The following is a 14,656-nucleotide window of genomic DNA, read 5'->3' as shown; positions in this document are numbered from 1 at the left end:
AGAAGAGAAGAGAAGAGAAGAGAAGAGAAGAGAAGAGAAGAGAAGAGGAGAAGAGAAGAGAAGGGAAAAAAAGCCTCCCCCAAAAAAACCAACAAAAAACCCCAGTTCCTTTTATTCTTACAATTTTTACAATTATGTGTAATATGCATACAGATAATAAATGTCCTTATTTTTTCTCCAACAAGCCAAATTCCTGGAAAAACTTAGAGGGTTTCAGGCAATTCAAATGGCCCTGGTTTTCTGTAAGTGGCGGGAGCCTGTGTTTGTCTTAAATAGTCCTGGAAAGATTCAAGTCAGTTGGACAGTCCAGAGGAGAAAAATAAAAGCATTTGTGTGTCTCAGAAATAGAAAGAGAGAAGAAATGGATCGTTTCGTGAGGAAGCAGCTGCAGAATCTGGGTGCAGGGAGGCAGAACTTCCTCACACCACCCACGACAAAGAGCAGATAGCAATGGACTGAGCTGCTGGAAGGGAAACACTCCAGGTCTCAGGAAATACTGAATTGACAGGATTTTCAAAATTGCTTAAGACTTTCACCTACAAAACCTTCCTCTGGGATTATTTACCTGTCTTTTTTCAGAGGCTGGGAGGAGTTTACAGCAGAAATTTATGTGTCAGTCCAGCAAGAGGTGAAGCAACTTACAATTCACAGCCCTGCTGTCTGCAGGAACAGGCAGTAGCCAGAGCAGTTCTGAAGCCAGCAGAGATTTCAAAACAATTTCTTATCAATTTCTCAATTGTCTTTCAAAGTCTGGAAAAGCTTTCCTCCCAGAGTTGTTGGAATTAATTCTGAATTATTATTTCACAATGTCTTACTATTATTTGAAATAAAACATGATATTTAAAACCATCTGAAGAAGAGGTTTTTTTTGAGCACTTCAAGAAATCCTTCAGAAGTGTGCTGGTGCTTCCTCAGAACAACAGAGGTTCATTGTCAGTAACCACGGACACAAGAAGATGCAGTCAAACAAGAAAAAGAAATTAAGTAGCTGCATAAAGCAAAGGTCGTGATCTCAATTCTATTTTTCCCCAGAACGTTTCCTGGGAAAAACCAGAAGGTAACTAGAACTCTTCACTTTTAGCACTTAGATCCAGTTCTTAGTGATTTTCCAGATCCTTCCATTATTATTGCTGCTGAGTATCACCATGAACAGATCATTTTTAACTGTAAACACTCCCAGATGAAGCATCCACGCAAAAAAACCCCACAGCAGCAGGACCTGCATTTGTCGTTCCACGTGCTGCAAGGAGTGTCAGAGGTGATAAATTTTATTACTTCTATTTCCCTTGCTCTTGGTCCAGCAGGGGCTGTTCAGATTTCCTATTTGTAGCCCAGCACCAGGGGAGCTCTGTCCCCCAGCAAGGGACACCAGGAAAACGCCCATTCTGCAGCAGCTTAGGAGGCAAAGGAGGTGGGGAAGCAAACACAGCAAGGTGAAATCGTATCCATGTATTTATGGTTTTTATTCCCTTTAACTCCCCAACAATAAGGAACAAAGATGTAATTCCTCATCTAAATCCTGAAGGATTTTTAAAGCCCCATCTTTTTCCTCACACACTTATTTTTGACACGTGTATTTTCACCTTTAAATACTCCTGCACGTGCAGATTTATCTCCAGCATGACTCTGCTTTGAAGCAGACAGGATATGGTGAAAGAGAGAACCCTTCTCCCTGCCTGCAGTGCTTCTGCCTGGATTTACAAAGTCAGGATTTCCTCTAGAAACCTCATTATGAGGCTCGAACTTGTAAAGTGTGAGGTCAAATCCCATCCTTTGCAACTTCCCCATAAATTCAGCATTCTGTTCTCTTCTCTTGTGCTGCCCGCAATCAGCACAAGCATCAAGCATTTCACTTTTTATCTGCAAACACCGTGACTGGCTGATGTAGATCTGCCACCAGGACACTTTCTGCACACGCAGCTTCTTTGGGAGCCTGTAAAAATGGATGACAACATTGTTTGCACTGTCAGCTGATCATTTGGACAGACACATCCAGTTCAAGCTTCCTCATGGATCTTTCCAGGGACATTTTGTAGATATCGAATTACTGATTAGAGCTGGAGGTGACAAAAGCACTGAAAGATGAACATTCCCAGTCTCCCATCTCAGCAGCAAAGTGAAAAGCCAATAATGCCAGTTTTCTTGACTCTGTTGCTTTTCCTTACCTCCCCTCTCTACAGGTGTCCACTTCCCTCTCCCTAGAATTCCTTTGTTGTTCCAGGGCCATTGTCCTGAAGGCTTTCCCAAAGGTCACTGTGCCAAGGCTCCTTCACCTCTGCATGCAGCACTTCTCCCCACAATTCAATCCTACCATTAAATCCCAGCTGGGACTCCTTAAAGCTTTTTTAACCCCTCACTGGCAAAGGTTGCACAGAAATGCAATGTAATAAAGCACAGATAATCCAACTACCCTCCATCCCCTCTTCCTGTGGGTATCCCCAGTGGTTCTGGTTTGGAATCCAAGTCAGCTGAAAATCAACCCCAGAGGAGCCCAGACCTCTTTTTCTGGGCAGTTCATGCCCTGCCTGTGAGGACACAGCTGCGAGGAGGATCCAAGGGACAGCGTGGCCCTGACACATACCAAGAGATTGATGCTCCCTCAGTGCCAAAGGGATGAGCTTTTATTAACATCCCAGGCTCCTCGTGGGCCTTTCCTGACACTCACTGATCCAAAAGGCAGTGCCTGGAGTTCAATTTCCTCCTTCTTCTCTTCACCCCTATAAATTGTCCCACTGCCAGGGGACAGCAGGATGCTCCCTCACAGGACTGGCAGCTCTTTGAAGAGGCAGTGAGAGGTGAAACTTTCAGAGACTCTGTGCTAAATGGTAGATCAACAGGGACAGAGGGGAAAGTGAGTGTTTAGAAGGTACTTCTGTATCTTTTTTCCTTTTCTTTTCAATGAAACATCACTGAGAAAATACTCCTCGGTGTAAAAAGTTAAATATCAGCCAGGTTTTCATTTAAGAGAAGCCCTGCACATGCTTTTGTGCTTTTGTCTGTCTTCCTTTCTTGTGAACATTAGCAGGGAAGCCTTTAAAGTTATTTCTTCAAAAGTTTTCCTCCAGGGCTGAATTTCTGGGCAAACTTGGAGGGAATGGGCTAAAACCTGTGAACACCTGTCATTTCCAGGATGAAATCCGTGCAGTCTCTGGACACCATGCCAGACTTGCCTTCACTGGCTTGCCCATACCTGCTTGCTGCTCCAACCCAGACACTTCCTATACTCAGGTTTTCATCACCAGCTTATTGGAGGAACAAATTCTGTGGGGAAAAAAGAATTCAGGGCAAACGCAACTCTGTGCACATGGGCTGGCCCTTCACTGATGCCAGTCTGCACCAAACAGAGCTCCCAAAAACAAGGACAGTCATTCACACACGTGTTCCTAACTGCAGCCTTGCCCAAGACCAAGCACACTTTGAGGTTACAGCATTAAATGCCTTCCAGTTCTGCAGGTTTCAGAGATATTCTTTGTTTGACTCGAAGCAGCAGTGGCAAACAACACTTCTGGGTTTGTTGATATTGCTGACGGCCCATTATTCCCTTCTACTACCAACACTTTGGTTTATTTGCTTTAAAAACCAAACAGACCTGGGCTGCTTCTTTTTCTAAACTTGAAACAAAGTCTTCAGCCACTCTTCGTTTTGGATTTGTCTCCTCATTGAAGCTGGTTGTTATACAGACTAATAATAATAATTATAATTATTCTATTTCTAGATTCTTCCTGTAGTTTTCTTTCTTTCCATTCCCTCTGTTTTCCCAGAATTCTTCCTTCCTCTGATGTCTTCATCATCTTTATGACAAAACAAATGGAGAGAGAAAGAAATTAGGTTCATGAAAAAAAAAAAAAACAAAGCAGAAAGCTCCTTCTTTGCATTCAAAAGTAGCCAAGAATGACCAATTTTAAGGACACAAACAGGACTTCAGGTAAGCCATGGTCATCAATTCTGGATCTGCAGCAATCCTGAGGTAACCCTGGGACAGGGTTTGTGTTGCACTGGGCATGGCTCCCATTAAAAGTGGAAACTGCTTCCATGCAGTTCTGTCCAGGATTATGACTTTATTTAAGTTTGTTCTGATTATTTCCATGGTGTACATTCAAACCTATCTGTGTGCACAGAAATGTTCTATATATTTATTGTGGAAATCTTTCCAATGAGTAATTTGCTTCTGTAAATTTTGCATCACCTCCATCTGGACAGAGCATTACCAAAGAATTCCACCATGGAAAAAGAAAAAAATCCTCCTCCTGTAAATCAAAGATGTTTCCTCATTTCCAAGAAAACAGCCAAAAAGGAAATTATATACTTGACTTAGTTCTATTGTATGAGATTCGCCCGAAGTATCCTTGGCTAAAATGAAAAATTCTCAGTATTTGCTGGTGGTGCCTGTATTACCCAGGAAATAACAAGGTTTTAAAGCAGAAAGGAGAGCAGCATCCTGTGGGGCAGCTTCTGCTCTGTAACTGTACTTCAGAAAGGCCTGATGGAATCAGTGACTGTTGTTCAAAGCCACTTCCAGTGTGCTTCTAGATAAATTAGAGGATTCTATAATGAGCTAGCTAAACTTATGCAGAGAAGTATATTGCCACCTTTCCTGTGAGCTGCACTGTGTGACCCACTGGAATGAAGAGATCACTCCTTATCAAAGGACCACGATGATTTCCCTGGGGGCAGGCTCAGGGTTTGCTTGTTTTCTGCTCCTGTTCTGATCCCCAGGAAGAACAGGGGACTGGAGGGCTCTCAGGAAGGAAACAGCTGCGCTAATTTGGGATCCTAAAGCTCTGTGGCTGGAAAAGTGAGGGGATTTATCCCTGCTCATTTACTGGGGGAAAGAAAGGACAACGTTTATAAAAAAAAGATCCTTAGTTTGTAAATATTCTGGATTTAGAACAATGGCTACAAAGTGGAATGATGACACAAGTCCCAGGAGGGGCTGAGGGAGCTGGGAAAGGGGCTCAGCCTGGAGCAAAGGAGGCTCAGGGGGGACCTTGTGGCTCTGCACAAGTCTCTGACAGGAGGGGGCAGCCGGGGGGGTCGGGCTCTGCTCGCAGGGAACAGGGACAGGAGGAGAGGGAACGGCCTCAGGCTGGGCCAGGGGAGGCTCAGGTTGGACACCAGCAGGAATTTCCCCATGGAAAGGGTGCCCAGGCCTTGGAACTGCCCAGGGAGGTTTGGAGTGCCCATCCCTGGAGGTGTCCAAGGAATTCCTGGAGGTGGCACTCAGGGCTCTGGGCTGGGGACAGGGTGAGGACTGGGCACAGTTTGGACTCGCTGACCTTGAAGTCTCTTCTAATTTTTTATGATTTTATGTGGAGAAAAGCACTTTGGGGACATATCACCATTACTGAGCACTTCCTAAACTCTCAGGGCACAAAATAATTGGATATAAATTTCCAGTGTCACTCCAGCCGCTGCAGCTCTCGGCTCACCTGCAACAGCACAAAGGTTCCTGCTCTGGAGTGAAGTCCACAGTGAGACAGTTTGTTTGGGCATAAACAAAAGGCCCTTGTTTCTCTCTTTTACAGGGGTGCTAACACTGTATTACCCCTTCAATTCAAACACCCCTTTATGGCACAAAACACGTACACAAAACTGGTGCTGCAGGCAGAAAACGGTGGGATCAGGCTTCACATGGAGGCAGAAGAGCTGAAGAATATTAGATTTTGCTCCCCATACCCCATGGTGTACATTAAATGTTCAAGTGCATACCTGTGAGCAATGGACAAAGTTTATTTAGCAGCTTTCTTCCCCTGGAATCATTTTCTACTTTGTTTCAGTTTACCATAACTGAATATAATAAACACAGTAAATATTATATATATTATAAATATATATATAATAAACTTGTTCCTAGGCTAAGCTTAGGTTTGTTAATTTCAGAATACTTCAGAGCAGTCTATTTTCAGAATGCCTTCTATTATTAAAATTCTGCCAAACTTTGCCTCAAAACAAATTTCTGTGAGGACAATAACATTAATGTTACTTGTATGAACAGAGAGATAGCAAAATAACTTCAGAGAAATACGCAGAGATGTGTAAAGAAAGGAGAGGAAAGGAATTTTGAGTTCCAGCAATCCCTTTCTGAGCTCAGCTAAAGCTGCTCTAGAAAAGTTTGCACCTTGAACCCCCTCCCAGTTCCACCCCAGAGCTGCAAGAAAAAGTGCACAGATGAGACCAACTATTTTGGAAGCAAAATAATAAACAATACATGCAGTAGAAGATGAAAACAAATGGATAAAGTGCCTGAAAAGGCACTTAATCTTCCACTGAAAGCCTTTCTGTCTCCTTGAATCCATCTTGCAATTATTAAGGACCCTTTTTATCACTCATAAATATTTATTTTTTACACAGGTTTTATACCCAGGGCAGCATGGCTTCTAAGTGGACTCTTAGATCCAGGGCAGTGCAATGAATTCCACAAACACCACACAACACAGCACCAAAACACCACAACAGTTTCTGGTGCTATTCATTGGGTTTTTTGAGAATACAAGGCAGTTGTCAGCGCACCTTTTTTTCCCCTCACGAGTACAATTCACTTTGTTTACCACAGATTCTCCTGGGTGGCCTGATTGCTCTTCCTCACAGCACAGAAAAAGAAAATCACTCTGATTCATGAGGAGAACAATTCCCAGATTAGTCAAGACATGAGGATGCTACCTTATATTATTCTATATTCTTATATTATCCTGAAGCTAACATATGTATTTTACTGGAAAGAGCCCTGAATCACCTAGAAAAGTGAATTTATGTGACTGTATCACAAGGATCTGTGAGAAATTTTCTACCCATTTTCTGCATTTTCTACATTCCTACATGTCAAGAAGCTCTGTAAGAACCAGCAGGGATGTTAAATGAAACCTGCCACCAGATTTTTAGTGCCATCTTTAGTCATATGGAACACAACTAAACCAAATAATTTGGATTCAAACCTCCTTGAAGTGTTTCAGCATTTATCAGCTTTCAGCCCCGAAAAGCTTGTGAGGAGCAGCCACGAGGAGAATTCCATTGATGGGAAGAGACAGCTCCCAAAGCCAATGCTTGCAAAAGAAATATGCAAAATGCTGCCAAAACCAAGCCTGAAAGTGACTCAGATTCCTTCTAAGACTGCTGCAAAAACAAAGGGGGAAACAATCTCTCCCCTCAAAAGCTCCAACATAACCTTAATTGTGAGAACAGCTGAAACCCATGCCTTCCTTTGAAGTTTAATCCTGCTGAAAAGGGATTTGGAATTTTTATCAGCTTTTCCTTCAGTATTCCATAAAACATTTTCTGGAAAGGATATGTAAGCTGCAAATAAAAGTATTTGCCAACTCCACGTGCCCCAAAGGGCTGACACAGCTTCTGCCAACCCACACTGAGGTTCCTCAGATGCTTTTTGTGCCATCCCCATCCTCAAGAAGCATTAATGAAACATTCCAAACTCCACATCCAGAGGAGCACCCCTTGGTTGATTTTCCTCTGCCCTCAAAGCAGACTCGAGTGTGTGATCAGAGAATCATTTAGGCTGGGAAAGGCCTCTAAGATCATCAGTCACACCCAAAATGGCCAAGTCCACCACTAAATGATGTCCCTGAGTGCCACCTGTAGCTGCCTCTTAAATGGCACAAATACATTTATTCCTCTGTCACAAAGAGCATAATGGAAAATTAAAAGATAAGTATTTTGTTCTGACTGCCAGATTTCCTCCTATTGCTTCTTCAGAGCCAAGCAATAATTAGGGGACAAAAAGGATTTTAAGGGGAGGAAATAATCCCAGTTTAAGTAGTTCAAGGTTTAGACCCTGCATTTATGACACTGCAGAGATCTGACATGACCCAGAGTGCTTCCATTTCATCAACCCTGGTGCAGCTACAGCACCTTTCTCCACAAGTGATCATATTCAGAGATTGTATAAAATAATTTTCCTCACAGAAATTGTTGGCTTGGTTAGGAAGGCATCTTGGCTTTAACCTTAATTCTTAGTGTGGACAGATTTCACTTTCTCACTGAAAATATCTGCCAGTTTTTGGAACCAAATCCAGTATAAAATAAAATAAAATTTTAAGTTGTTCTGGTAATTCCAGTTAAATTTGAGTATTTTCACAGGTATTAGATTGAATCAAGTTACATTTTACAAATATTAAAACACCCACCAATTTGCAAACAAATCCAGTATATTCTGTGTTACAAGGACAAGGATCTCCTGCTCTTTCCTCTGTCAGATATAAGAACTGGAAGCACGTGGAGTCATTTATAAGAAAGGCAGCCTGATTTTAGCTGATCACATCTTAAAGACTTGGTTTATGGAACATAGATGTCTAATGAGAAAAAAAAATTCCCAGCACTATGAACCTGCCACAACACCACTCATCCACCAGCAAAGGAAACTGCACTCAGACTCACAATAATATTTTTAGAATAATATTCTATCCACTTTTCAGACAAATTAGAACCAGCTAAGGCTCCACTTCTTGTAAGTGAAGCAATTTCAGTGCATTTGCTACTTTAAACTGATTTGCCTCTCAGACAACAATGTCGATCTGGATAGCAATTAGTGCCTTTGAAGCTCATTAAGATATCTGATGTGTGCCACATTCCCACAGCAGTTTCTTTCTGCAGCATCTTCTAACTTCAGAGAAAACTTGTTTTGCAAGATACTGACTGGTTTGGGTAGGAAGGGACACTAGAGCTCATCCCATCCCACCCCTGCCATGGCAGGGACACCTTCCTCTATCCCAGGCTGCTCCCAGCCCCAATGCCCAACCTGGCCTTGGGCACTGCCAGGGATCCAGGGGCAGCCCCAGCTGCTCTGGGCACCCTGTGCCAGGGCCTGCCCACCCTCACAGGGAACAGTTCCCTCCCAACATCCCATCTAAACCTGCTCCCTGTCAGTTTGAAGCCCTTCCCCCTTGTCCTGCCACTTGTAAATCATCTCTCTCCATCTTTCCTGCAGCTCCTTCAGGCTCTGCAAGGCCACAATTCAATCACACAAAGCTTCTCCTCTCCAGGCTGAACAATCCCAGCTCTCGCAGCCTTTCCTCCCAGCAGAGCTGCTCCATCCCTCTGCTCATCCTGGAGCCTCCTCTGAACTTTTTCCAGCAGCTCCAGGTCCTTCCTGAGCTGGCCCCAGGGCTGGGGCAGCTCTGCAGGTGGGGTCTCACCTGGGCAGAGGAAGGGTGGGTTGTACAGGTTGCTACCAGGGTTCAGAAGAGTGAGAAGCACACAAACATTACCCAGCATCACAGGCGGGAAAAAATCCCAAACAGAGAAATGAAAAGGAAAGCAGAACTCGGGATTTGCATGGAATGCTGCCCAGGAAATGCAATCAGCCACTGTTGCTTCCTACTAAAACCATCTCAGGACAGTCTGAAACACGTCATAAATAAGTGAGCTCTCCTGTCAGCTCCATGCCATTCCCTACACGACTGATTCTGAATATATCATCCAGAAATGAAGTGTTTGTTTATAGATATCTCTCATATATTGCACACATCCATATCTGGGATATGCTGAACTTCCCAGGGCAAGGACTATCGGCCAATTTTCAGGATGAAAAGTTTTTCAAAAACTTTGCAATGAAGGAAAGCAGGGAGGGGGAAGAAGCAAGTTTTCATCCCTAAAAACTCAAACATGTTTGTGAAAACGACTCAGTTTCTCTTTGCTGAATTCAGTCAAGGCCATATTCAAGTTTCAGCTCCTCCAAGTCTCTTCAGGATCTAAAATAATTACCTTTCCTCTTGCCACTGGCCCCCTGCCAGTGAAAACCAATTGAATGTTCTCATTTCCACCACCTTCCTTCAACATGGAGAGCCAAAACATTGTTTCCCTTATCTTGAAGATAAAAATCTTTCTTCTTCCTTCGCAAAACACAGTTACCAAACATTAATAACTTGCCTAAATATCTAAAACTTAGGGCTTTTGAAAAGGAAAAGTGAAGTTTCTCAAGATTACACATTCCCCCAGGCTGCTTTTCAGGACGTGAAGTATTTTCTAGTATCAGTAAGAAACAGACTAAAATTATTATTTTAAAAGTGTAAGCACCAGACAGTGCCTACGAGCACTTTCATGTGGTTTATGGATGGTTAAATGGCTAAAAAGAGCTCTGTGGTTCACTAAAAAAGCACTTGTGTGTTTTAAAAAAGCATTCATGTATCAGTCCCTGGTGTGGAACGAGGCTCACCTTTCAGCTCCAGCTAAAACCAGATCCATCTCCTGCAGACAGATGGAATTAAAAAAGAACAGACTCCCCTTCCTGGCCAGTTTATGTTCATCCACAGAGACAATCAGCCAGTGTTGTTTAAAGTTCGTGGGCAATTACTCACCTTAACAGCTCCAGTGTGGAAGTAAGAATATAAATAACATTTATGGTGGAAATTGCATCAATGTAAAGCCAATATTCACTCGACAAGCATCAGAAATAAAGAAAGACAGTGGGAAACAGCAATCAAAGTCCAGCACAACATTTCTGGAAATCTCCATCAGAGCCAACTCTTAGATGCTCAAAAGCAGAGATGCAAATCTCCTCCTGCACAAGAGTCCTTAGCAGGAGGATTAATAAGAATAATCTATTTATATGGTGGCTGAACACTAGAAAGCACAAACAAACCAAAGAAACCCCCAAAAAATTCCCCTCCAAGGTGTTTCCATTCTTTACAAAAACTATAAAAAGAAAAAAATTGCATAGTCAGAGATTTAAAAATAAGACAAGGTTATTTTAGTCTCTTCCTTTCAGCAGCTTCCACAATGCTTCCATGTTTTGGAAACTGATTTTTCTTGTCTCTTGTCTCAGTCTGAAGAACAATTAAACTCATCTCCATTGGAGAAAACTCAGCATAGCAACATCCGTGCATGGATGGAAAGATGGAAATATTTTCACTAGGAAATATTGACTTTGATTGCATTAGAAAATTGAATCTGGTTCATTTAGTTGTCATTAATCACAGATGTGGCCTTTTAGGTTTTGGGTTATGTTCTGTTCATTGCAGAAAAGTTGGAGGGTCTGGAAGGAGCATTATTTGGTTTTTTCACCAGAGATTCAATCTCTACCCTTTGTATCCCTGAGTGTTCCATGTGGGAAAGCTCAGGTTGAATTGAAAGACACCAAAGAAGTTAATGACAATGAAATTTCGTCCAACTTTCCCAAACTGGCTTGTTCTGTGACTCCATCCCATGTCCATGACCATCATGATTTGCAAGATGACAGTGTCCCCTGGCTCTGTGCAAAGAGATTTAAACCATGGGTGAAAAGAGTGGTCTCAGCATGAAAGTGTGATTTCCCACACCTAAAATCATCTTTCCATATTTAAACTTAATAAGTAAAATAGGATTTTTAAAAGGCATCTGTAATGACACTTTCGTAGCCTTGTTCCCTTGGTTAAAATGTGAGAGGTTTATTAAATGTATACACAACCATAATAAATATTCTATGGTGTTAAAAAATGCCTACCTCATTCCTTCCTCCACTTCCATCCCAGTGAGACCCCTAAAGGGTGATCACAATCCTTTTTAGGGTTTTACCCCATAACCTCATTCATTCAGTGCCTGAACTTCACGTCAGGGGAGCAGTGCAATACCAGAGTCACCTACACAGAGAGGAGGTGGAATTCCCATCCCTGGAAGCTTCCTAAAGCTAAACAGAGCCAGGACTGGCCAGCTCCAGGAGGGGCACGAATCCCACTGGGACAGAGTCTGGATTAGGTGACCTCCAGAGCTTCCTCCCAACCAACCTCTCCACGAGTTTCCTTTTGCTCTGTGCACAGCACAGAAAGCAAAGCAGATGCCACCCTCCCATTTCTGCCTGGAAAAGCTGGAACTGGGAGATGAGGGTGTAACACCCCAGTTCAAACAGCATCTACAATCCACTGGGAGGTGGAGCACAGTGAATGAGCAGGCTTTTCTGCCTCCAGCAGGTGCTGGATGTCTGGGAATGTGCAGCTGAACGGTTACACAGAGCCTTTGCCCCTCAGCACGCTGCTTCCTCCCCTATTCCAGAACCAAGCAGCTTTGAAACTGCAACACTCCTTTTTTTCCACCCCCCCGCTTATGGTTAATGTGTATTCAGCCCTCATGACACAATAGAGCCCTTTGAAGGACTAGAAAGCTGTTTCTTATCTCCACTGGTTTATCTTTACTAGGCAGTTTCTCTGACAGCAGTGTTTTATCCCATTCCAGAATAAATCACCAGCTGCAAGCATAAAGAAACATATTTATACAATAGAATAAATCTCCCTGTTTATCAGGAGAAGGGCCTGTCACAATCTGCAAGACAAAAATCAGGCTAATTCAGTCACAGAAGCCAAGTTCTCAAATGTTTTCTGAATACTACTATTTTGAGATTTCTAGGGAAATCTTACATCACAGACCTCGAAGAGTGTAATTTCTGTTAATATTCCCAGGAACTTGGAGTCAACTTTTCCATGTGAATGTGCTTGACCTATGGCTGAAAAGCTGACCACTCAAATGGACAGGTAGGAGATTCACCTACACTTAAAAGACTTCCCAATGCATCTGGCACGTTGAAAGCACAATGGGAATTTTAAATGTCCATCCCAGAGCTCTGATCTCAGAACCCAGCACTGTCCAAAACCCACCAGACTGTCCAAAAAAAAAGCCAACCAAACAAAAAAAATCGTTGGAGACTGATTAGCAAAGATACCATAACATCCATTATACCTCTGTTAATTGACTTACATTAAAGGCAGTGACAGAAAAATTGGCTGTATTAAATACTTCATGTTTATATAAAAATGCCATGGATCCACTGATAACACTAGTAACAAAGCAGCCCCCTAAGGACAAAAATAACACCCAACAGGTGGAGAACCTACAGCACAGAGGTTGTCCAAAGTCAAAGACAAATGTAGAGTCGGAGCCCAAACCTCAGTGCAGAACTCCTGGTTGTGGAGTATCAAACTTAACCCACCTGACCCATTTTCCTGCAGCCCTGAGCTGAGGGAAGGGGGATATGGATGGACCCAGCAGTGTCCAAGGAAAAGCATTTATAAATTCATTTAGAAATTCATTTATAAAAGCATTTATAAATGCACAAATGTGGCTGGGACCCACCTGTCTCCTCCTTCAGCTACCTGAATGCTTAGGATGTTCTTAGGATGACATTTTGCACCTCAGCTTTCGCTTTGCAGATGTTTAATTTGAGACTAAGGACTCAGGGCTTAATTTTCCAGTCCCAGAATGGCAACTAGGGATCTTTAGAGGTGCACAGCTTCCCCTATTTCTCCCCATTTATTGTGCTCCATCAGGAACAGCCAGTTTGGATTCATGGATTCCTTTGAAGCCAAGGTTATGCTTTGTTCTACACCTAAACATCCACACTGATATAGAGAACAAGCAACATCTCTCAGCTACAGCTCCAATGTTCTTTGCTCTGTTCCAGGATAAAACCCTAAAACACACAGAGTAAAACTGAGTTCTGCCTGACCAATGGATTTCAGTCCACCAAGGACCATGAGCCACCCACTCAACCCCACCCCAGCGGGATGAGAGAACTGGAAAAAGGTAAAACGTGAGGGCTGAGAGAAGAACAGCTTCATAATTGAAATAAAGTAAATCTTAGACTAATTATGAAAAGAGAGAGAGAGAAAGAGAGGGGGATAAAGCCAATTCAACAGGCAGCTTTTCAATCAGAAAACAAAAATTGCTGAGTGAGTTTAATGACAGTAAGTGGTCTAAGGTATAACAATAACTGAATAGTTTATGTGCTTTGGGAGCAGCGAGCCATGGATATCACTAAAGGCATAAAGCTTACAGTTATTTCAAATCCCTGCTGCCAACAGAAGATTGCTTGCATCCAAAAGAATCATGGAAGAGAACTGGTAAGAAAATACAGAAAAACAACGCCAGCACAAATTTTGTCTACCACATACCACTACTCTTGACATACAAGGCAATCAAAAAGAACTTCCAAAGATTTACTCATCTGCATGGGTGGATTAGTTTATTACTTATTATAAAGATGAATCTTCAAATTAAATCAAAAACCTACTTTAACAATCGCTTGCAGCACTCTGAAGTTTAATACACAGAATTAAAAACAAGGAGAGGGGGCATGCAGACACTCAATGAACATTTAAACAAACTTTAAAAAACACTGACAAACACTTCAACACTTGTACTATTATTAGCCTGTTGCAGAGTTTTCCCAGATAAAGAGTAATGGCAGTGTAAATAAAGAGGGCTCCATGTCACAAACCATAATCCATTTGCTTTGTTTGAAATTCCACCAGAGCTTGTTTGAATCTCTTAATAACTCTCCAGCAAAAGTAGTCTGGGTTGGAAGTTTTTAAGAGGAAGTTTGAAAGGCCTGCTATATTTGTAATTCTGTGAAATTCTTATTTATATGCCTCTGTGAACCTGTTGGCAGGCACAAGTTAGGACAACTTTTGCAGCTTTGCCTGGCAAGAAAAATTACAATTTCACAATAAATACAGAGCTCTGCACATGAGACAATCCCCCAAGCTCCTTCTAGTGACAAGTGTAGCTCCTTCAGGCGTGGTGACCAGCAGAGTGTCCTGGGGACAAGAAGGCCAATGGGATCCTGGGGGCAGCAGGAACCAGCCCTGGGGGCACCGCTGGAGTGACCCTGTCCCTCTGCCCAGCCCTGGGGGCACCTCTGGAGTGACCCTGTCCCTCTGCCCAGCCCTGGGGGCACCTCTGG

Source organism: Corvus kubaryi, unplaced genomic scaffold, assembly GCF_017639235.1.
Source record: "Corvus kubaryi isolate FWS band 111438036 unplaced genomic scaffold, C.kubaryi_AGA036_p1.0 37285, whole genome shotgun sequence".
NCBI lineage: Eukaryota > Metazoa > Chordata > Aves > Passeriformes > Corvidae > Corvus > Corvus kubaryi.
The sequence above is the reverse complement of the archived record's forward strand: the minus strand, read 5'-3'. Positions refer to the sequence as shown.